This window comes from Chionomys nivalis, chromosome 12, assembly GCF_950005125.1.
Source record: "Chionomys nivalis chromosome 12, mChiNiv1.1, whole genome shotgun sequence".
Classification (NCBI taxonomy): Eukaryota; Metazoa; Chordata; class Mammalia; order Rodentia; family Cricetidae; genus Chionomys; species Chionomys nivalis.
Genome location: NC_080097.1, coordinates 16,612,792 through 16,637,752, shown reverse-complemented (window position 1 = coordinate 16,637,752; position 24,961 = coordinate 16,612,792). Strand labels below are relative to the sequence as shown.

The window sequence follows — 24,961 nt, the reverse complement described above, 5'->3', positions numbered from 1 at the left end:
CGAGCATTCACATGCTGTCTCCATTTCTGCAGAGCCGGGTTCTATTCTGAGAGTCAGTGAGAAATCTGAGGGAAAGAGTGAACTGATAAAATTATACTTTAGGAAGTTAGTTAAGGCTAGTGGGAATAGCCTTCACGGCTATGGTGGCTTAAAAATAATACATACTTTAAATACATTTATCACTGCATTTTAACTAACTCGAGCTGGTTTTAGTGGCTTGATTCTTTTTTTTGTGGGTGACTTGTATAGGAAACCTAGTATGCTTTTGCGTCTACCCTGCCCTTCGCAAACACTACCGTTTGTTTTTCTGTGAAGTGACCTAGTTTCCATAGGCGAAAATTTTGTCTGAGCTACTAATTGTGATGTTCTGTTTGGTGTCGTGATGCCTAGAGCAGTCTCTGAGGTCAGCTTAAGATAGAATAAAGTCATCTTAGTGCGCTCACACTGAAGGGACAAAGGGCACCATACACCGTGGAGATGTGTCCTCTCAGCTCTGGAGATAGAGAAGGTCACGGTCAAAGCATCTGTGTGTTTGTTACCTGATAGACAAGTCCTGTGTCCTGGTTCACTGATGGCCACCTTCCTGGTGTATACTCCCAGGACAGAAGGACAAGTGATCCATCCGGATTTTTTCAGGACACTATTAAAAGTTTGTCCCTGAGCAGACAAGGCGAAGATGGACTCTGTGAAGACAGACAGCATGGATGGACGTGACCTTGCTTGATATTAGAACACAAGCAGAGCTTAGCATGGATTATTTCTTGGAAATGCCCAAATCAAAGGAAAATGAAACCTAGCCAGGGACGGCTGTACATGGAGTCAGAGGCAGCTGGATGCAGCATGAATTCTGTTTGGTTTTAATAATAAAAACTCAGAGTCAGCTATCAGGGGGCGAAAGCTGAATGATCAGAGGGGCTGAGCAGCCACTAGAGTTCTTACCTCTACCAATGCTCAGACCAAATGGACGAACTTGTCCTCAGACTTCATTCTCAGACCGACTGCCTTCTCACACTGCTTCAGACCGACGTCACTGAGCTCCTGTCTCCACCTCTCTAGTGCTGGGATTAAAGGCATGGGGTCCCAAATACTGGAATCATCTTTGTGTGAATTCTGTTTCTCTTTTAGACTATTTTTATGTAACCCAACGTTACATAAAACAGATCCATCTGCCTCTCAAGTGCTGGATTTAAAGGCATGTGCCACCACTGCCTGGCCTCTGTGGCTAGTTAGTGTGGCTAGCTCTGCACTCTGATCCTCAGGCAAGCTTTATTTGTTAGATCATAAACAAAGTATCATAACAGGTGGATATCTGAGTTTGAGGTTAGCCAGATCTACAGAGCAAGTTCCAGGACAGCCAAGGCTACATAGAGGAACTCTTCTAGCATAAACTGCTGTTATTGCTCATTTTGGCTTATAATTATAATTTTTTTTTTTTTTTTTTAGTTTTTTGAGGCAGGGTTTCTCTTTAGCTTTGGTGCCTGTCCCGGAACTAGCTCTTGTAGACCAGGCTGGCCTCGAACTCTCAGAGATCCGCCTGCCTCTGCCTCCCAAGTGCTGGGATTAAAGGCGTGAGCCACCACTGCCCGGCTAATTTATAATTTTGGATGTCAATTCAGAGTGTGAGTGTGTCCATGTCTCTCTCTGTGTGTCTGTGTGTGTGTGTCTCTCTCTGTTGCCGTGTGTGTCTGTGTGTGTGTGTCTCTCTCTGTCGCAGTGTGTGTCTGTGTGTTTGTGCTGTATGTGTTTACTGCTTTGGAGGAAATGTACTATTAAACATAATTAACAATTTGGAATAATTATAGATGGAGCGAATAGGCATGAATACATGAAAAGTTAGATAACATACTTTGCCAAGAGGAGGCCTAGTGAATACATTATGTTTTGAGGAATTTTTCAAGTACTAGCTTTAGATGTTGAAATACCTGGCTCCTATCCCATTGTACTTAATTTGTGTAATACAGTTTCATGTCTTTTTTTTGTCATTGAGAAACTTACATAGCTAACCTAGAATGGGAAATGGAGAGGCAATAAATGCATATGTTAAGAAAATAGAAAGAAAGACTAGTTAGGAATGGAAGGGAAGCAGCAAATAGGATTAGGAGCAGGGAGGAGGGCAGTCAGCTGGAAGTGACGGAAATGGTCAAGCTGAAGCTACAGCTAGTGCCGGCCATTTCTCACTAAGCCTCACTGAAGCAGAGATGCAAACATTTTATTTTAAAGTTTTATTTCCTATGCAAGCATAAGAACCCATTCTCTGGGAAATGTTTTCTTTGAGATGACATACTAACTGTTCATCTTTCCATACACTTGCTATGAGGGCCTGGAATTAGGTTAAGGATCAGGTCCACCTACTCTGCCCATTGGGCATCTGAGAATATATTTGAACACTCAGGAGTGGTGTAACAACAATTTCCCAAAGACAATAGTGTCCATGTCTCCAGCATCAGAGTCTAGTCATAAGGGTTCCCTAGTGTGCTATGGGGTCTGGTGTTAGCAGGTACTTCCAGATAGGTTTGCCTAATAAATCCTAGGGTTTGATTCTGGGAATTGGTTATGGCTGAAACATTCATAAATATGCTTCTCAAGCCTTTTGAGAATGTATGTGAAATTCCCAGCAACCTTAGAATAATTTCTATTATCTTCTTTAATTAGCTAAAGTCAGTTTCTTCTATATGCACATAGAAAATCCTGTCTATAAAGTAGTGCCAAGTGAGGTTAAAAGTAATAAACTTGCAGAAAACTAGGGGGAAATTAGAGTTTACTGAGTCTTGTTAGGAGCTAAAGGGAAGTGGAAAATCAAGTTGTTTTTGCATAAGAGGACATTTCCATAGAAATATGTATCATGTGTTAAACATCTTCCCCCATGTTCCTCTCCTCCCACTTCTCAGGTCTCCTCCTAATATTAGTCCTTTGTTCCCCATACAGGTTCACTTCTATTTTTATGAATCATATATGTGATACACACACATGCATACATTCATTCATTGCGATCACAAATGATAGAAAACAGATATTTATCATTCCAAGACTAGCTTAACTCATTTAATGTGAGTATCTCCAGTTGTGTGTTTTGTGGAGGCCCAAAAATGTGAGCCTATTTCTACTTTGTCTGAAGGTCAGAGTTTTAGCTTGCTCAAAGTTGTTGCCATTCCACCCTGACCAAAGACGAGAGTTGAAATTTACTACTATTCCTTCAAGGTTGTTGTCTGCTTCTACCTCAAACAGATTTCCCACCTAAGATTTAGTTCAGAGAGTTCCGCTCTCTCAAGGTTATTGTCAACAGGTGTGGCTAATAGCCAGCCCTTCTATTTCAGGAATAGAGAAGTAAATATGTTTATATCCCAAACAAAAGTCTAAGGATGCTACTAAGTTCCTACGCCCTTAGGGAGATAACTGTGGATTCTACCCAGGGAGTGGTTTGCCTACAGAATGTTTTGGTCTAGGATGTGAGGTTACTTGTCTTGTTCTAGCAACAGAATGTTTAACTTAGAATGTAGCCTGCAACGTTCAACTGGTATGTTCATTTCCATGTTAATGCAGTTTTGTTTTTTTTTTGTTTTTGTTTTTTGTTTTTAAGTCTTACTCCTACCTTTTGGAGTCAGGGTATTTTAAGCAAACGGAAATTAAATGCAGCCTGTGTCAGTGCTCGCGGGAACTCCTGCCGGTGCTATCCTGTGTTTCTGCTTTTACTGTTCTCACTTGTGTCTTCGTATTCCTTACTATTTTCTGATCCCCATGTCCTAACCTTGGTAAGTGGCATTTCTGTCAAAGCTGGTCTCCAACAGTCTTTTTTTCCTGCAAATAACATAACTTTGAACTTTATTATGCCTAGTAAAATTCCATTGTACATACATACCCTGTTTTCTTTATCCATTCCTTTGTTGTTGAGATCCTAGGTTGATTCTATGGCTTAGCAATTGAGAATAAGACTGCAACAAACATTGACATGCAAATATCTCCCTGATATATTGACCTAGAATCCTTTGGGAAAAAAGAGCCTGGAATGGTATAGTTACATTGTGTAGTAGACTATTTTTAATTTTGATTCTTGTTTTAACAATTGTTTGCTCACTATATTACATACATTGAAGATTGATTATTAGGAATAGAACAAATACAAATCCCATACTCAGTAGAGTAACGTTTTAGAGGAAGAAGACAAATTAGTAAGTACATATATGATATGCCAGGCAGTGACTAACTCTATGGAGAAAATACATATTAAGGGTGAGATGAGGGGTCATTTGGTCTTCATTTCTCATGGAGCCCACTGGGATTAAAATTGAGGGGATAGGGCTGCTATGGGAATTCCGGGCTTACTGTTTTGACCAACTAAACACAGTTTGAGGAAATAATAAATAATGCATATTGTCAAATACAAAAGCTAGTAAATACAAACAACTTACACTCTCCTGGAAGAAGCAGAATGATTTGGGGACTTAAAGTATTCAAAAGAGATTACTCGCCCCATTGATTGGTGCAAGAGACAGATAGCCATTGCAGAAAGATGTCTTTGTCAGTCTATAATGCATTAAAATGGAAGTTCTGCACACACGGAAGAGGCTTTAGCTCACTGTGGGTGCTTAGTAAACGCCACGTTTCTCTGAGCCCCCAGGCTAACTGACCCTGTGCTCCTCCCCCCTGAAAGTGTTCAGCTGCTCAGCAGGTCTCCATGGAGCGGTGCTAGAATGGAGCCCTGTCCCGTGTGTGGATGTTATCACCTATGCGTTTGATTGATAGATAGCTGTATTGTTTGTTTCAGATTCTCTTTCCACTTAGTTTTGCTATCATTAGTCAGTGGGGAGGCATGACAGGTGCTGGTGTCTGGGGTGGTTTCAGTGAATTAGTTCTGCGAGAGATAAATGATTCAAACTCGGGTTTGTCTTTCAACACCTCTGTTTCAGAAACTGTCAGTTCAATTACACAGAGTGTATTAGCTTTTGCCCTTGAGCTGGCTGACTTTGGATTCAATCCTCCTATTAGATATATTTCTTTGTTAACAGATTAAGAAAAAAAAGGTTTTAATCCTCTTTCCTGGAAGCCCATCCTGACTTTCCTATTTTGATTTTCCTTACTGTTTTTTATTCTTCAGTTCAAACCCAGAAGGTTGTTTTAGGTTGTGATTTAATAACAACATTCCTCCCTTCCCTTTTCCCCTCCAAATCCTTTAATATACCCCTTCCTGATCTCCTTCAAATTCATGGCTTCTTTTTTTTCATTAATTGTTATTACATACATATACGTGATGTAGGATTTCCCTCTGTATGCTGTGAATACCATTAATGAATAAAAAACCTGCTTTGGACCTATAGCAGGGGAGAAATTAGGTAGGCAGGGAAAACTAAACCAAATCCTGGGAGAAAGAAAGACAGAGCAAGAGAGAAGCCATGTAGCCCCACCAAAGACAGATGTTGGAACTTTTCCCAGTAAGCCACAGCTATGTGGTGATACAAAGATTAATAGAAATTGGTTAAATTCATATGTAAGAGTTAGCCAACAAGAAGCTAGAGCTAATGGGCCAAGCAGTGATTTAATTTTTTTTTTTTTTTTTTTTTTTTTTTTTTTTTTTTGGTTTTTCGAGACAGGGTTTTTCTGTGGCTTTGGAGCCTGTCCTGGAACTAGCTCTGTAGACCAGGCTGGTCTCGAACTCACAGAGATCCGCCTGCCTCTGCCTCCCAAGTGCTGGGATTAAAGGCGTGCGCCACCACCGCCCGGCGCAGTGATTTAATTAATACAGTTTCTATGTGGTTTGGTTTGGGGTGGCCGGAACAAACAAGCAGCTCCCTCCTTACTATAGGACACCCAATAGGACAGATTCAGACATAAAAGACCTCAAATGGGTCACAGTGTTGGATAAATGTGTGTAGGCTTGGTAGAGAGAAGAAAAAGAGTACATAGCATTATAAAAAGAAGTAAATCATTTTTAAAAGATAAAACAAAATCTTTAAAGAGACAGAGTACAGATAGTCATAGATTAAAAAGAGTAAAGAAAAACATGCCATGTAAAGATGGAAAATTCACAGAGAGTCTGGATTATGTATATTATTGTATTTTTCTTTGAACTTTTTGACTGTGAAAGAGTTAAGCAACCAACAGATATACTTTATATGTATCTTGACTTCAGAATTTGAGTCTAAGGATATGTTACTTTGGAAAAGAGGTTCTTCTTTTGTTTCCACAGAGGATGAGAACCTGTGGAATCCTTCCAGACTAATGTGGTTTGATGATCCTTCGCGGTTCCTGCTTTAGGAAAAAGTCTGCCAGACATTCTGCAGGACACACAAAAAAGTGACTGACAAACTACCAAAATAGGCAGACCTGTCTTTGAAATTTCCTGCTTCATAGAAGGTACTGTGGACCTGTAGGCTGAAGATGGATGCCACAATGGTACAAAAGAACTTTGGGTGACTGTCCAGACAGTGAGATATCTCTGTCAATTCTAGAGTTTTAGAAGTTACTTATAATGTACTTCCTGTTTAATTAGGTAATATTATATCCTTTTGGAGTCTTTGATGGAGTTAAAGAATTTATAATTATAGCTAAAGTTTTCCTTAGTTATGATAAAAATAAAGTAGATATAAATATTTTAACTGTAATTCCTGTTTTATACCTATTTTGTTAAATGTAATTTTACTATGCTAAAGTTAAAACTTTCTTTTTTATTTAAACAGAAAAGGGGAGGTGATGTAGAGAAAACTAAACACTGAGAGAAAGGAGGGAGGAACAAGAGAGAAGCCATGTAGCCCCGCCAGAGATAAATGTCGGAACTTTTCCTGGTAAGCCACAGCCATGTGGTGATACACAGACTAATAGAAATGGGTTAAATTAGTATGTAAGAGTTAGCCAATAAGAAGCTAGAGCTAATGGTCTAAACAGTGATTTAATTAATACAGTTTTCATGTGGTTATTTCAGTTCTGGGTGGCTGGGACAAACAAGCAGCTCCTTCCTTACTACAAATATGTATTTGTATATACACATATATCCCTAAATATAACCTGTTAAGCCCATAAAATGTGATTTGTATGTATGTTTTTATGGATGACTGCTTGATAATGGACAATGAGCTTGTTCTTCCCTGGGGAGGACCCACCCTTCTTGCTCCCAGTTTTACTCAGTTGCCTGTAGTACTTTGTGCAGAATTGAGGCCTTGTGGCCTTTCCCCCACTCAGTTTGGCATGTTCTTTGATGTCCTCCTTGTTTAATTCATATTTGGATGGTAATGTTGGTGAGACTTTATGGGTGTAGCTTCTGATGTTGCTAGGAGACACAACCTCACAGCAAACTCCCTGATCCTCTGGGTCATATTAGCTTTCTGCCTCTTCTTCCATAGAGTTCCTTGAGCCTTAGGTGTAGCAATGTTTTGTCTTAGACCTACAGTGTAGTTTTTTTTCCCTTATTGATAAAACTTTTCTTCGCAACAGAGATCATTCCAGAAAAGCACAAACCATTAAAATGCAGAGCAGTGGAGCCCACATTTATTTATTTATTTTTAAACTACAGAAAATTCTGTAAACACTGTATTAATATATGATGAATTTCTACAGACTTAGCAACTTAAAAGATCAGATTATTTCACATCTTTGTGGGTCAGTAGTTTTGTCGCAGTTTAGAGTCCCTAATCACACTCAAAGGCTTCACTTCACATGATGCTGGTCTGTGGTTTAATCTGGGACTGTGACAAAGTAGCTGTTGATAGAATTCCTTTTCTGCTGTCCCTGGATGTATTATGACTTGATTTTTTTCAAGGCCATAGGGATCTCTCCTTTTAGAAATACCCTTTAGAATTCCATGCAAAGGGCTCTCTTGATTTATCCTGATATTTCTTCCCCAGGGTAGTTTCCTTATTGATGAACTCAGGGTTAATTGGTTAGAGACTTAATTCTGTGAACCTCCCCACCCTGCCTTTCCTAAGTAGCATATGTAATCGTAGAAAAACATCAAACATTGCTTCATATTCACTGGTCCATCAATACACAGGAAGATAAAGTTTTATACAGTTGTAGGCTATATCAGAAGTCTGTTAATTGTATATTTAAACTAACAACAGGGCAACTCCATGGTACAGTTAGTGTGAAGGCTAGAGACTCTTCCCCTGCTGGCATCTTTCAGGGGAACCCTACAGTTTATTATTCCTACCAGATTTATATAGGTCATAAACTCCTTTCTCTTCCTCTTCCTCCTCTTTCTTCCTCCTCCTCTTCTTCTTGAAGTTATGATTATTATTAGGGTGTGTATGAGTGTGTGTATGTGTGTGTGTGTGTGTGTACATGTATGAGAGAGAGAGCATGATGAGGGATTCCCCTCTGTATGCTGTAAATATGTTTTATTACTATTAGTTAATAAAGAATCTTATTTAGGCCTATGACAGAGCAGAATAGAGCAAGGCAGGAATACCAAGCAGAGATAGAGGAAAAAAGCAGGTATAGTCAAGGAGACACAATGTAGCTGCAGCAGGAGACAGACGCTGGACATTGGACAAAATCTTACTGGTAGGCCATAACAATGTGGTGGTACACAGATTAATAGAAATGGATTAATTTAATATATGAGCTAGATAGAAATATGCATAAGCTAAAAGGTCAAGCAGTATTTTAATTAATACAGTTTCTGTGCGCTTATTTTGGGTCTGGGTGGCCAGGAAATGAACAAGCAGACTCAGGCAACAAGAGCAAGTACATGGAAGTCAGTGGATAACTGTGAAGCTGGTGTTCTCCTTCCACCTTTATGTGGGCTCCAGAGGTTGAACTCAGGTAACCAGGTCTTCACAGCAAGCAATTTTCCCAGTACAGTCACCCCACCAGTTCTTCACCTACTATTTACTTAAGCTTAGTGTCCAGGTGAGTTTTATTACATAATCTATAGTCATCTGAAAGGAGGGGACCTAGACTGAGAAAATACCTCCAGAAGATTGGGCTGTAAGCAGGCAGGCATCTAGAGCACTTTCTTAATTAGTGGTTGATGTAGGAGGACCCAGTCCATTGTGGGTGGTGCCTTCCCTGGGCTGGTGGGCGTGGGTTCTATAAAAAAAAAAAAAAAAAGCAGACTGAGGAAGCCATGAATAACAAGTCAATAAACAGTTCCTCTTCGTGACTTTTGCATCAGCTCCTGCCTCCAGGTTCCCACCCTGTTTGTGTTCCTGCCTTGGCTTCTCTAAATGGACTGTAGTTGGGGATATGTATGCCAAATAAACTCTTTTCTTTCCACATTGCTTTTGGTCATGATATTTCATGAGTTCAGTAGGAAGTAACTAGGACATGTAGTTTCCAGGAAATAATAGTATGAAGTTGTCTTAGTTGTGGTTTCTATTGCTATGCAGAGATATCATGACCACAACAACTCTTATAAAGAAAAATATTTAATTGTGGTGACTCCCTTACAGTTTCAGAAGTTCAGTCCATTATAATTATGGCAGGGAACGTGGTGGCATACAGACAGATATGATACTAGAAGTAGGTGAGAATCCTACATCTTGCAGGCAACCGAAAGTTGACTGAAATACTGGGCAGTATCCTGAGCATAGAAAACTTCAAAACCCACCCCCATAGTGACACACTTCCTCTAACGAGGTCATACCCACTCTAACAAATCCACACCTCCTAATAGTGCCATTCCCTATGAGATTATGGGGCCAATTACATTCAAACTACCACATTCTACTCCCTGGCCCATAAGCTTGTAGCAATATCACACTGCAAAATGCATTTAGTCCAACTTCAAAAGTCCCCATAGCCTATCACAGTCTCAACAAAGTTTAAAAGTCCAAAGTTCAAAGTCTCTTCTGAGATTCATGCAACCTCTTAGCTTTAATCTCCAATAAAATCAAAATAAAAAACCAGATCATGTACTTCCAACATAAAATGGCACAGGGTATACACCCATTCCAAAACAGGGAAGAGAGCAGAGTGAGGAAATGCTGAACCAAAGCAAGACTAAAAACTAACCAGGCGGGGGGGCGGTGGTGGCGCATGCCTTTAATCCCAGCGCTAGGGAGGCAGAGGCAGGCGGATCTTTGTGAGTTCGAGGCCAGCCTGGTCTACAAGAGCTAGTTCCAGGACAGGAACCAAAAAAAAAAGCTAGGGAGAAACCCTGTCTCAAACAAACAAACAAAAAACAAACAAACAAACAAACAAACAAAAAACTAACCAGGCAAACTCCAAACTGCATCTCCATGTCTGATGTCAAAATATTCTTCATATCTTTAGCTTCTTTCAGTTTTGTTGGCTGCAACATAATTATTTTTCTTGGTCTGGTTCCACTCCCTGTTAGTGGATCTCCTCAGGAGTTATCCCATGACTCTTGTATCTTTAATATCTTTGGATCTCAAGGGCAATCCAGGCTTCAATTTCATAACTTCGTCCAATGGTTTCTTTACTAGGGTTCCATTCAGGGACACCCATAACATATGCCTGGCCTTAGTGACTTTGTATAGACATGGAACCTGTTTCTTCTCCCCTTAACTCTAAACCCAGAACCACGTGGCTAAAGTTACAAAGTTCCATTGCTTGCTGGGACTAGAACAAGGTCCCCTTGTTCAATTACATTTCACTAACTTTCTGTCCTTCACTGCTTAAGCTTGGCTGTCATGAAACTTGCTCTGTAGACCAGGCTGGCTTTGAACTCAGAGATCTGCCACCTCTCTCTTTCCAGTGTTGAGATTAGAGGTATATACCACCATACCTGGCTCTAAACTTTTCTTTAATTCATTTTAACAAGTTGGAAACTTAGCTGGGTAAGATATTGCCCTGAGGTGACCACTTCATTTATTCCAGTTTTAAATCTGTTTATCTCCTTGAACACAGAATTTAGCTCTATTTTTCTTTCTAGTGCTCTTTTTTTCCTCAGATATTTTTTCTTGCTCAACTTGCTTCTTTTCATTACATCTCTTCTTTGGAATTAACACTAGTAACTAGCAAAGTCTATCCTAAACTGTTTTAAAATTTTCTCTACCAATGGAATTAATCCAAAATTCTTCACTTAACCTCAGGCAGACTCTTCAGACAAGGGCAAAAGGCAATGACTATCTTTACTAAAATATCATAAGACTAATCTCTAGGCTACATACTAATATTTTTCTTCTCTGAAACCTCTTGATCCCCACAGTTCATCGAATCACATTGAGCACTGCTGTTCTCCATGCTCCTGCTAATGTGGCCCATTAAGCAGGGCTTATTACGTTCTACTACTTTCCTTACCTAAAGTGCCAAAGTCCATCTAACTCCAAACAAAAACAAGATCAGGCCTATCACAGCAATACCCTAGTCCCTGGTCCTTCTACCTTAGTTATGGTTTCTGTTGTTGCAAAGAGACACCATGGCTATGGCAACTCTTATAAAAAAAAATAGGTAGGAAGGTAGGGTGATTTGAGAAGAGTTACAGGAAGGAGTGGGCGCAAATACTAAAATGTATCATCCTCAAATCTCAAATAATTGATAAAATATTTTTAACTGATACAACACACGCACACCTAGATATTTACCTAAGAATTTTAGAGTCATTCTGACCCCCAAATTTATTGAGTTTTCCGCAAAGGAACCCATTAATTTTAATCTGTAACTTCACAATGGAAGCAAAGAAGCAGCGTTGTCAGTGACCTCCATAATTGGACAGATAGCTAATTGTGAAACTCCCATGGTGGGTTTTCTTAGTCTCCTTGTGTGCTGGTCTGGAGGTAGAAAAATGTAGACCACAAGTTAAGAACTGCGCTTGAGTTTTTAATGTTGACTGTTTCTAATCAAGTGATTGCTTTGAAGTTCACTGAATAAGATTATGGGTACCAACATTTTCATCACCCATAGCACAAGTGCCGTAACCTCTTCACTTAATCCAGGGCACCCCACTTTTTACATTTACTTTCTGACTTGGTGCCCTGTCTGTGAGGTCAAGAGATCATCCATTTTGCCATTCTGGGCTTCTGGACTTTGGCTGTTTCAGGATTGCTTGAACCACTGGGAGGTGTTTCTTCTCTCCAGGTACATTTCCTTTTTCCACCCATTCTAGAAAGCCTTTAATGATATAGCTATGCCTTACCACCCCCAAGTGATTCAGAGCACAAAGGAGAGGTCTGCCAGACACGCTCTAAGCCTTAGCTGCAGGATGTAAACAATAATCAAATAAGTATGTATTAATAGTTATATATTCATTATCTATAGGCTGCATGAAGAACGAGTTGGTGTGCAACTTATATTTGTGGAAGGTAGATAGATGCATAAATTACATGGATTCTCTAAAGGACCATACATGCACACAGGTAAAGTAAATTATTGTCATGTAAATTAAATCAAAAATTATACAATTCTTGGTGATCTGGGCCATGGTCAATTTAAGGTAGGACTGCTTCCCATACCAAGCTAGAACTATCTTGTTACCTTGTTATAGAGGAGATCTTCACATCTTTTTCTAAAATAAAATCCAAAATAAAACCTAGAAATTCTTTGTTTTCAGAAGGACTGCTGGAAGGAAGCAAATGGCTAAGAGTTCAGGCTCTCATTCAGACTGACTCCAGTGCTTTATCATCTGGCTCCCAAATCCTTACTTTCATCATCTTTAAACTGGGGTCAGCTGTGGTACTCATATAGTTATTGGGGAAAACAAAGAGCACAGTGCACTTAAATACTTAGCAAGTATTCTGGTACATCACTTTAAACACAGAAAGAAAGGTTGAATGTAGCTTTGGATGATCTCACATCAGATCAAAAATATAGTGTGACCTTCCCTACTACCCAATGTGAAATTAAAATATATATAAAAATCTTGTATCCTGTGTGTTATGATAAGCCTTGGTTCTGTGGTGTTTTCATTTCCATTTTGTATGACGAGATGTTGAGGACAGATGCCAGGTTCAATGTGGGAGCCAAAAGGGAGGTGTGCTGGGAAATTTGCACGATAGTGCTCCGCCTAAACGCCCTTCTAATCTCTAAAACCCCACTTTAAGCCTGCTGCGATACCTTTTATTTCTGGTACAGCTGGCTGCACCATACCTGATCCAGTGTGGGGAAACCTGAAAATGTGGGTGTCAAACTTTCATTTGATGAAAAGATATGATTCTAAACTGATGGGACAGAGAGGCAGCAGGTAAATATTGCAACTCACCAATCAGAGCATAGACTAGTAGATTGGTATCAACCAGTTAGAATGCAGAAGGGTGGATCTCACCCCATTCTAGCTGAATCAGAAGCTGATTAATGTCAAGACCCCCAGAGATGCACGGAGGTGAGGAATGTTTGACATGGTGCACTTCATTTCCATTTTAGGAATTCTCATGTTGGGGTGATTAGATTGGGGATATTAGATTGCTTCTACCAATCTAATAAAAATGGTGTGATGGGGAGCAGGTGAAGTCCTGAGAGAATGTGTGCTGTGGACTTTAGTACAGCCATGTCAAGGACACAGTGCCTCACACCCCTGGGGATAGCAAGGCCTTCCCTTGGTTCTACAGATGCTGGCAGTGTGTATTGACCACAATGTCCTTCTCCCAGATTGCTGCAATGTGAGACTGCATCTGCACAGAACCCTCTACAAGATGAGATGGTTAATCTGCCGCCTCTATCAGCTACGTGTAAAAATATGCTACGTTTCTGGGGTACTGGGAAAGCTCACCATCCAGACACACTGTCCACACAACCCCAGCATTTCTGTGTGTGTTTGTTGTTTTTTCATTTCCTGAAAGGTCAGTCCCAAAGGCGTGCAGTGCAGGTCATGGAACTGTATGTTTCCTAATTCTACTTGTGGACTGTGATCTTTGCCCATGACTATAGTGAGAACAAAGACCAGTCTATCACTGTCTTTGTTTCCATAGCCAACCCAAATCTTGCTCCTCACCTGTGACCCACAGTCTTGAACTAGAAGAGTTAGCTGCAAGCTTTGGGCTCTGAGACAAGGAGGCAAAGTTCCACTTCTTCCAGTTGCCTCTCTGGAAACTAAAATAAATTAGTTCAGCCATTTGTAAACCAGGGGTAATGATAATAGTATTTCCATGCTTAATACTTCAGTGGCTCTTCTGGGTGACATCACATGTGCTTCTTCATTTTTCAAAGTCCTCTACATAACTCGCTCCAGGCGGCCTTTCACTGAATCAAAAAATTCAGAATTAATGCAACTCAGATTCTCTTGTTCTTTAATGCAGCTTTTACTGGAGATTTATTTTCAGACTGAGGATGCATTTTTCATTTTCTGTTCATCAAGCTTTCTGTGCTCGACTGTATCCCATGCCAAGTGACACGGTTCCAGCAAGGAAAAGAAAACTGTTCCTCCCATGGAACTGACATTGTAGAAACCACTCCACACATTGTAAATGTGTAGCATAAAACAGACTCTTCATCTCTGTTTAGGAAAATATCTGTAGGGCATGGGATTGCTGTATTCTATAATTTTTAGTTGAGTATGCCAATTTCAAAACCCAACGATAAAAAAGGCTACAATCATTTTATTACTATTAATGTTGTAATTCTTACAGACCTTAGGGCTTGTGGAAACTTCCATTTTGAAACTCATAAATAAATAAAACACAAGTATAATATTTTTCAGTTATTCTACCACTCAAAATTATTTTTCAGGGTCTATTACTGCATGAAAAAAATTAGGCAATTAAGCATCATTAAATTTGAGCCTGAATTTGTAAAATCTCAGTTGTTAAAATTTCAGAAAAGACTAAGTTACACTCAAGTATTCTCACTATTCTTACAAATAAATATTTTCAGGATCTTTTGACATAAAATTTTGACTTTACAAAGCCATCATAAGCAAAGCAGCATCAATAACATTGTTTTTCCTGTTTTAAAACTATCATTAGAGCCGGGCGGTGGTGGCACACACCTTTAATCCCAGCACTCGGGAGGCAGAGGCAGGCGGATCTCTGTGAGTTCGAGGCCAGCCTGGTCTACAAAGGGAGTTCCAGGACAGGCTCCAAAGCTACAGAGAAACCCTGTCTCGAAAAAAACCAAAAGAAAAGAAAAGAAAAGAAAAAAACTGTCATTAGAACCATTGCATGTCGGGCACGATGGTGTACATCTTTAATCCTTTCACCCAGGAGACACAGGGAAGTGGATCTCTGTGAGTTTGAGGCCTGGTCTACATAGCAAGTTCCAGGACAGCTAGGGCTACATAGAGAAACCCTGCCTCAAAAACCAAAACAAAACAAAGATACAAACAGAAAACACATAACATATACATGAATTTTATATGTCTTAAACTTAAATATGCCTCACCAAATTTGTCTAACAAATTGCTGAGACATGGTGGGCTTTTCTCCCTCAATAAGAATAACCCCTTAGAACCAGGTGTTGGTGGTGCATGCCTTTAATTCCAACACTTGGTAGGCAGAGCAAATTCTAGGAGAGCAGGAAACCTGTTCTGACAAAGCACAAACAAACAAACAAACAACAACCCTTGGTTTGAAGATTAGTTGATAAAGCCCATTACAGGTTCAAGTTAGGGTCTCCATTCACCATTAGCGAGTCAAATTAATCCTAAAGCTTTCCACCTGTAAAACATGTTTGAATGTAGTCACTAACTTGGCAGAAGAAGAACTCTCTCTCACCTGAAGTTTGAGCATTTCCTTTTCGTCGGCTCCTGTGAAGAGAAGGAAGACACAACAGATGAAGATTTGGCCACTGGGAACTCCCAGAGAGTTTACTGCTACATATGACAAAGCTCTTATACTCCATTTCCTCGATGAGGAGATGAAGACTGAGAATACACTAAGTTGTGCACTTCTTCCTCAGTTTCTGAAAACATTGGTGCACTAAAAGGAGAAAGAAGGCAGAGGGGTTGTTCTCCTGCTCTTAATTATGGCTTCGTGTACTTGGGAAGGCAATTTCCTAAACAGAATTTGAATAAGCCTTGAATAATAGGTCTGTGTAACTCAAGCCCTTCTCAAACCTGACTTGGGCTTTGCTGTTTTTCTCAATTCCAACAGAGGTAAGGCCTCTTCTGATCCTCATCTGTGCATCTGCTTTTGGAAAGTGAACTTGGTGTTTTGGGGAATCAAATCTGAACTTTTTTTGAAGCCATCTAATCTCTTTCCACCCAACAAAATAACAGAATAAATACATCAGATTGAAAGCAATGATTTTCTTTCAGAAGCACAATGTGCCAGTCTTCAGTATTTTTCTTACTTTGCTTCCCTCTAGTGTCTCAATGTGAAACGTGCATGGGAATTTTACACATAGACACGTCCTGCCTGATGAATTTGCTCATCAGAAGGAAGTGGTAGAAATTCCTCTTGTCATTTTAAAGATTTCAACCCACTCCATCTCCCTAAACCACCAATACCTCCTCTTCCTGGAGATACTTGGATTTCTAAGGACCAAGCACATGGTCATGTGTTTTTCTGTATAGAATGTCTAGCTCTACATTTTAAAAAGTTTATTTAAACTTTTTCTACTTCCCATGTAGATTAGATCCAGGTACATCTCTCTTAGGGCCCTGATTGTTGTCTGTGTTCTCTGGGATTGTGAATTGTAGGCTGGTTTTCTTTGCTTTATGTTGAAAAACCACTTATGAGTGAGTACATATGATAATTCTCTTTCTGCGTCTGGGTTACCTCATCAAATGTTGTTTTCTCACTCTATCCACTTGCCTGCAAATTTCAAGATTTTTTTTTTCTGCTTTGTATTACTCCATTGTGTAAATGTAACACATTTTCCTTATCCATTCTTCAGTCGAGGGGCAATTAGGTTGTTTCCAGGTTCTGGCTATGACAAACAATGTTGCTATGAACATAGTTGAGCACATGTCCTTGTGGCACAATTGAGCATCCTTTGGATATATACCCAAAAGTAGTATTACTGGGTCTTGAGGAAGGTTGTTTCCTAATTTTTTGAGAAATCGCCATACTGATATCCAAAGGGGCTGTACCTGTTTGCGTTCTCACCAGCAATGCAGGATTGTTCCCTTTACCCTACAACTTCTCCAACATGTATAATTGGGAGCATGAGGACCATGGGAAAGGGTTGAAGGGGAGGGGATAAACAGGGAGGGGAGCAGAGAAAAATACAGAGCTCAATAAAATCAATAAAAAAGTGTTCATGTATATACATACATATTCATGTATGTGGCAACGAATAATGAAAAAATAAGACATGAATTTGAAAAGGAGCAAGGAGTGGTATATGGGAAGATTTGGAAGGAGGGAGAGGGAGAAATGATGTCATCATATAATCTCAAAAAATAAAAGGAATATTTTAAAAATCGTATTTAAATTTAGTAATGCTAGCAATCATGAAGGTGTAATTACAAACTCAACTTGTATCTTATAGGTGAATAATTTACTATAATGAAGTGTTGGCTTCATTATAGTATAACACAACATTTTTGAAGGAAGGGGAAATTTAGGAACATTTAGATTTCATGTGCTTTGCATCCCATTTTTATCTCAGAGACAGCATCTTGCCCTGTTTCTGGTTTTGCCTGGGCACCTGGTTTTGTTTGTTTGTTTTTATGTTTTTTTTTTTCCAGTATTGTAGAAGAAAACGACATTCAAAGCTTGTCTCAGCAGGAACTGTTACTGGGCAAGTATTGCTACTTGGTTAATGATCTACATGATACCCCCTGTGCTTTGTGGTCCCTGTGGGCTGGGGCTTTGGAACTGATTCAGAACCCACTCAAAGTCCCCTTTGTTCCAAGGGCGGGAATGCATCACCAAACACATTTCCAAGATTCGATATCTCACCTTTCAGGTTAGATGGCTCTCCCTAGTGACAGATGTAGCAACCAAAGAATCTAGTTGTGCTTGTCAGCAAGCGACGCCTCTGCATTTTTCCCAGACAAGAAGATGCACTGTGAACTGAATTGTTTGTGCTCACAGCAATGCCCTGTCTTTGTCTGCTCTCCATCAGAGAGTAACCTAGGTGGCAGCTAAGAAGCATCATTCTAATTTTAGCCAATTCTCTAAGGCTTTTATTTTTAGGGATTAAAGGTTACTTTCTCTTTTAAGAAACAATCCATATTATTTTATTAATTCTTTGAGAATTTAATACGTGTATGCAATATATTGTAATCATACTCACCCTTCACTATCTAACTGTAGACCTCTTGTATCCTTTTGAAACTCCAGGGAGAAATGTTGGGCTGTAATTGACATCCTTGATATTAAGAAGGGAAGAGGTACGGTAGAGATGTAGCAAGCCTGGGTGAGATGCTTTTTTTGGCTTAGAGACACTTGGCAGTAATCTTCAAAAGAGGGTGTGTTCATCTTTCTTGGCATGGCTTTTGTTTACTTGTCCTGGAGCCCCACCTTTGACTTGAGGTAGCATTTTCTTCAATATGCTAGGCAGCTGTGCTGAAACTTCCCACAGTGCCAAACTCTCTGGCAAGTTAGAAGCAAATTAAGCTTGGTTGTTTGTTCCATCAAGTATAAAAAAATAGCCAGATGATTGCCTTGCAATTCAGAGTTGCTTGATACAGTGAGGCAAGCATTAAGCAAGTTCGGATAATTCATTATTATATGTACTTATAAAACTACAAGCTCCAAGGCTATTGGTTGCTCTCCATAACTTGATGGTAACGCTCTCTTGCTGATGAAAACACTTACTTGTCATCAAACATGCAGAAGTCGAGCTGGAGCCCGGCTGGAAGCTTCATCCCTACTAACTACCATTCACAAAACTACAAGGTACTCTGTACACTACTGGAGGAGGAGGGCAACCATCAATGTCACCCATCTACAAACTTCGTGATATACTGCAAGGCACTCTGGTGCAATAGGGGCATGAGCATAGGAGTAACCAAGCACCTTTAGATTTAATTTAAGGACCACTTCATGAGATGCAACTCATACCCGATACTGCTAAAGTGGCCAAGAACTTGAGACTAGGTAGGTGAGAAGCCTAGGGGAAAAACTGTATTGCTATTATTCAGCTAAAGAAGCACAGCACTATTATAAACAAACTGACTCCTAATGTCACACTGTGTACCCATCGATCAGTGTACCCATCGATCGATTCAATGTGCCGCAGATAGCTTAAGTTTTTCAAGAGATGGAAACTAACACAGAGATCTGGACAATGTGCAGAGAGTTATAGACTTTGAAGCACTCGGTTGTTAATGGGATTTCTTCATCAAAACCCTCCCCTTAAGGCTCAGAGATCCATGTGGGAAAAGGCAAAACAAAAGAAAGTAGCAGGAACCAGAGGTGGTGGAGGATGACTACAAGGTAACAGTGACTGCAGGACACAGTGGACCTATGCACGCACGAACTCGCAGGAACTGTGGCACCACACACAGGACCTTGCAGAAGCTCATATGAGATGGGGTCCCAGTCCTGAGAAGGCGAAGGAGACACAAGGCTCCACCCCAAGAAGCTATTTGCAATTGATACCTGCTGGCAGAGGGAAATCAGTTTTCTCCAATGCATTGTGACTGGATATAGCAACCATAACCCAGGGCAGGCCCCATGTCCAGGAGGAGTTAGTCAACACAGAACGAACTCCCTGGGTTTTTATTCTCCAGGCTTTTAATTTCACTTTAGCATTTCTGGGTTTATTTGTTGTTTTACTTTGTTTGTTTTTTGAGAAGGAGTGAGAACATGAAATTGGGTGGGTAAGAAGGTGGGGAAAACCTGGGAGGAGTTTGGGGAGAAGAAAACATGATGAAAATGTATTTTATGAAAAATTTTTTAAATAAAGTTTTTTAAAAATCATAAAATAAATTGTCAAGGAACATTTTATTTTACCAGAAGTGTTATTCTACTTTTATTAGTTTTTACTAGCAACTTTACTTTTTTAATAAAACTCATAACTACTAAAGGTATTGGTTCTGGGCCTTGTATTTTTAGATTTAAATTTTAAGGTGGAAATTTTTGTGAAGGATTAATTGTTAGTGCGAAAACATAGTCACCAAATGTGTAAGCTTTAGGAGTTAATTGACATGAAAGTCTCCTCGAGCAAGAACTCTCTGGGACTGAAGGCTTCGTGAGGCCAGGGATCTTTGATGAGCACACTTATGCCTCTGTCTACAAAATGTCTGACATATTGTTAAAACCGTAGGACTGCTTGTTCCTTCTGTTTTTTCTGTGCATGAGCTTTCTCTTTCAGCTAATGTTTTTACACACAAAGAGAGTGACTTGCTGCTTTTTGAAGAACAGTTCAGTTCTGCAGGCTAATGCATGCCTGAAAGATGAAACACTTTTCAGAACTCTGACATGCTTGGCTGCCTGCTCCCATGATCTTGCTCATAGTTTTTCTTGAAATTATTTATGAAGCTATTTCCTTATTTAATGATTAAATGAGATCAGAAATGTATCTAATAGTAAATGTTTTAGTATCCAAATAAAGGAATTCTCAGTGTTTAGAGTTGGAAAGTGGGAAAGGGTTTTTATAGTCTATTATTATTACTGTTATTAATACTATGATAGTGTGTTGGGACATGTGCACATGCTACCACACACATACAAGACCAGATGACAATCTTGTGAAGTAGGTTTTTTCTTTTCCTGGGCTCCGGGGATTGAACTCAGATCATCAACTTTGGGTGGCAGACGTCTTTGTCATCTCTCTGGCACTAAATTTTATTGTTGCTAAAAATTTCAATTGATTAATATCTTTCATTTTCTATGACCTGTAACCATCAATAAATTTCAATAGTACCAAAATTAAAGCTAGTTTCATAACCAATTTAAATTTTGGAGAAATAATTTCTCAAGGGCGTTCTGTAACTGAAAGGCATCTGTGTGGAGTGCTCATGGTACTCAACCTGGATTGTGTCAGGAGGCTGCCTGTCAATGGCTATGAATGGCACACAATTTCATCTGCCTTCATGACTAATTATAGTGCCATTGGCTGCGAGCCAGTATTAGAGCTTCAAAACTGAGTGCTGTGGGACAATGTTCTTGTACCCTGTAAAGATTTGTCACTTGTATTGATTTAATAAACTGCTTATTGGCCAGTAGCCAAGCAGCAAGTATAAGTGGGCTGACCAGAACAGGAGAATTCTAAGAAGAGGAAAGACTCAGTCTTCAGTCATCACCCAGATGCAGAAGAAGCAAGACGAGAATGCCTTACTGATAAAGGTACCAAGCCATGTGGCTAACACAGACATGAATTATGGGTTAGTGTAAGATGTAAGAGTTAGTAAATAAGAAAACCTGAGCTAATAGGCCAACTAGTTTAAAATTAATGTAGACTTCTGTGTGTTTCTTTGGGACTGAACGGCTGTGGAACTGGGCAGGACAGAAACCTCTGTCAACAAATGAGTAGAGGTATTTCATATCCAAAACCTATTTGTTATAGCTACAATATTGATATGAATGCAGACAAAATACAAGAATGTACCATAAATAAAACATCTACAAATGCCACAACAATGGGTGTTTAGATATTGATAATTCCCAACCCTATATTAAGATTTCTTCCTTCCTGTGTGTACTGGGAATTGAGCTTAGAGCCTTGAACGTGCTATTAAGTGCTCTGCCACTGAGCTATATACCATGCCCTCCCTTCACTACATTATATTTTAAGACAGGGTGTTACTAAGTTATCCAGGCTGGGTGTGAATTTTCTCTGTAGCTCAGGCAGTCTGTAAATTTGTGATCCTGCCTGATGACAGAGGAGACACAATTCCCAGTTTCATTTTCCATCTTCTATTGAAATTAGACGGGATCGTCAGGTGAAATTCTGGCCAATGAGAAGGAAGTAGAAAGTTTGGGGTTGAAAGTGAAAGGCTGGAAAAGCTAAAGGCTGACACCACAGCCCCTAGGATAAGTTGAAGGCCATGGGACCCCTCTTTAGAGGAAGTATTAGTTAATGGAGGACCTAAGTTACACAAAGTTGCTGACTACAGCCTATTCTCCCACTCAGTCAGACAGAGAATGTTGACCACCCAACTTCCCCTATCAGTTGGGTAATATTCCAAACAGCCGCTGAGGTTAGCAAAGGGTCAGCAGATGTCTGGAGGACATAATTGAGGGGCTATTGCTATACGCCTTAGAAAATAATAGCCTATCAGGAACTAACAGCTAAGTTTTATCAAAACCTTTAGCCAATTATGATATAGGATACGTAATTTTGTATTTTGAAACTAACCTTGTGACTGCTTTGTAATTTTTGTCTTTTTAAACCCCTTACAATAGTAGATGGGATCCTTCTTCCTCCATCTGCTGTGCCAGACTGTGAGGCAGAGGACCCATGCTCGCCTGTTATAAATGAAACCTTGCTTTTGCATTCAAAAGTGTGGCTCCATGGTGGTCTTCTTGGGGGTCCCAGGACTCGGGCACAACAAAAGTCTAGTTAAGTCTTTTTAGCAATGGAGACTTGCTTTCCTGAACGTGGATGTAATGGCTGGCGCTTCAGAGGCAAGCTTAGAGGACTAGAATCCTGAATCTGTAAGCCTTCAAGGATGATAAACAGATGCACAAACATGGCAGGACACAGAGACAGAAGGAGCCAGGACACCGATGACTCAAACACTACCTTAGCTTGGATGTAGAAATCTGTTTCTGCCTTAAATTCTTGATATGTTCACTGTAAATGTAACTCTAGGTGATGCTAAAGGTGTTTTTATTTTTTGAAAGAAAGATGCTGGGGAAATTATGAAAGACAGGAATGTTTTGAAAGGGATTTTAAAGCAGTGACTCTTGCTGGGTGGTAGTGGCGCACACCTTTAATCCTAGTGCTCTGGGGGCAGAGGCAGGAGGTTTCTGTGAGTTTGAGGCTGGCCTGGTCTGCAGAGCAAGGTTCAGGACAGTCAGGGCTACACAGAGAAATCCTGTCTCGAAAAACAAAAATGCAAAATAATAAAGAAGAGGTGCTTCTCAATCTTCCTAACACTGCAGCCCTTTGATGCTGTTCCTCATGGTGTGGTGACCAACAATCATAAAATTAGTTTATTGCTGCTTCATATCTGTAATTTTGCTACTTTTATGAGTTATAACGTAAATATTTTTTTAAGATATACGTTTGCTAGAAGGGTCATGACTCACAGGTTGAGAACCACTGTTTAAAGTCTTCCTAGGAGGAGTTGCCGCAGTTATAGGAGATAAGGAACTCTTGGAAATTGCTTATTTCTATCACAAGCTTCATTAAAAACTATTTAATTATGATTTTGGATCTTTCAATAATTTCATACTTTAAAATTAACATGAAGAGTATTCAGAGCACATTTTCAGCCTTCCACTGAATTCAACTACTGCTGCAATTTTACTCTGTCTTTGCCAGCTTGTTTCCTCACCACACATTAACCATTAGATGGATATTAAACTGTGTCCACCCCAGTCCTTTTCCCTTGCACCACTAGCCCCTAGACATTCCCTACCAGTAGCAATATCCTCCTTCAATATAGAATCCAGCCTACAATTGAAGAGAATAGCACACAGAGGCACTGGGTCTGCAAAGCTGTTAGCCATTTGCAGGTCTCAACCCCTTCCTTACTTTGCTGCCTTTCTCCCGCCAATGTAGGACACGATCTGTGCTCAGATATTTCCATAACCTTCAACTGTCACTGTCCTCTTTTTTACTCGAATATTCCTCGTGGTCTTCTGTTTTCTATTGGTTAGAGTCAAGTATGCGTTCTACACCAGATGCTTCTCTGAGGTCACTGTGTCCTTCAGACATCCTATGTGGAGTCACGCAAAGGCCGTCCCCTCCTCTCTGCTGATGTCAATAGGGCAGTGAAAGTGTTGCTTAGTTTTCACCCTGTGTAATTGCTTTGTTTTCACCTTGAAATTAATTAGCAGCATGTGTGGTAAGACCCATTAAGTCCATGCCAAGTTTCTGGTCTTCATCAAAATCTCTTTTTAGATTTAGCATCCGTTGGCATTTCTTGTCTGATTCAATCTTCCTTTTGATACTTTGATAGTGTAAATGGTTTTTCAATCTCTTCCCACCCCTGACTTTTACTTGCCAGCACTCAGCTACCTACCTTAGGTAAGAGACTTCCTCCTCTCCCTTCCCCAGCTCTCTAGTTGCAATACATTCCTAAAAAATATGTATGTGACCCTTTTTCCAAAGCAAGGCTCCGACTTTCAACAGTATAAGATCGCTCATTCACGGCTCAATCCTGTAACGTATCTGAATTGTTTCAGAATCACATCACTTGTATTACTACAAAAGCAAATCTATTTTAAATAAGTCAATTGTAAAAATAATAAATTTGCTATAAGCAAATCTGTTTTAAAAGGCATTTGAGGGCTGGAGAGATGGCTCAGTGTAATAGCACTTGTTACTTTCATCATATATTTGGATCCAGGCATCTATGTCAAGCCATTGACGAATCTCTGTAACTCCAACTCCAAGTGATCCAATAGTCTCTTTTGGTCTCCATGCATGTACATAAATAGAAACATACACAATTAAAATACAATAAAAATAGATTACCTGTTTTTAGTTGTATACCCACCCTCTTTTCACTCCATAAATATTATTTTAAGAACAAAACAAGTTTAAAGTTATCAGTGTACACTCCTGTTGATTCCTCTGGCCCAAGACTATAAACGTAGCTTGAGAAGCCTAGAAATTGTTTTTGCTCCAAAATCCAGTGTTTCTTATGATTGGCACATTAATAATGCTGAATGTAATTCTTAAGTGACTGATATGTGTGTATATATATATTTATATGGGAGTGTGCATGTGAAGATCAGAGGGAGAGTCTTTTCACAGATCAGACCCAGACTTCTCAGGCTCACCGCCTGTGTCAGTTTGTTGGAATAGATCTAGAACACAAGAACTCTTTCTTCATACATCTCTCTCTGAACTCGCAACCAAATATATCACCCACTACATCCTGTGTGCTGCACTATTCTCCACGTCCAAGGCCCTTTTGATGCACTATTCTCCACGTTCAAGGCCCTCATCGCTCTCTTTCAGAGTAGTAGTGTCATCTCTTGCATGAAATGTGGTACCTCCCTCTAGATGTTCTCACCAAGTTTGGATTGCTGTAGCCAGGTTAGCCTTTTGTAAAGGAAAAGAAAAAGGGTCTATGTGAAGCAAAACATAAACACCGTAAAATGGTCAGACTTTGATGTGGGAGTCC

General features: G+C 39.8%; 1 protein-coding gene across 5 annotated transcripts in view; it reads left to right on the top strand.

The window, feature by feature from the left end:
* The first annotated feature begins 5,825 nt into the window (after nucleotides 1-5,825).
* LOC130884656 (SLAIN motif-containing protein 1) overlaps nucleotides 5,826-24,961 on the top strand; it is a 192,383-nt gene continuing 173,247 nt past the window's right edge. For all 5 annotated transcript variants that reach the window (XR_009058103.1, XR_009058104.1, XR_009058105.1 and 2 more), the window contains exons 1-2: nucleotides 5,826-6,348; nucleotides 6,672-6,776. The gene's annotated coding sequence lies outside the window, so the exon portion shown is untranslated. The remainder of the gene's footprint in view (nucleotides 6,349-6,671; nucleotides 6,777-24,961) is intronic.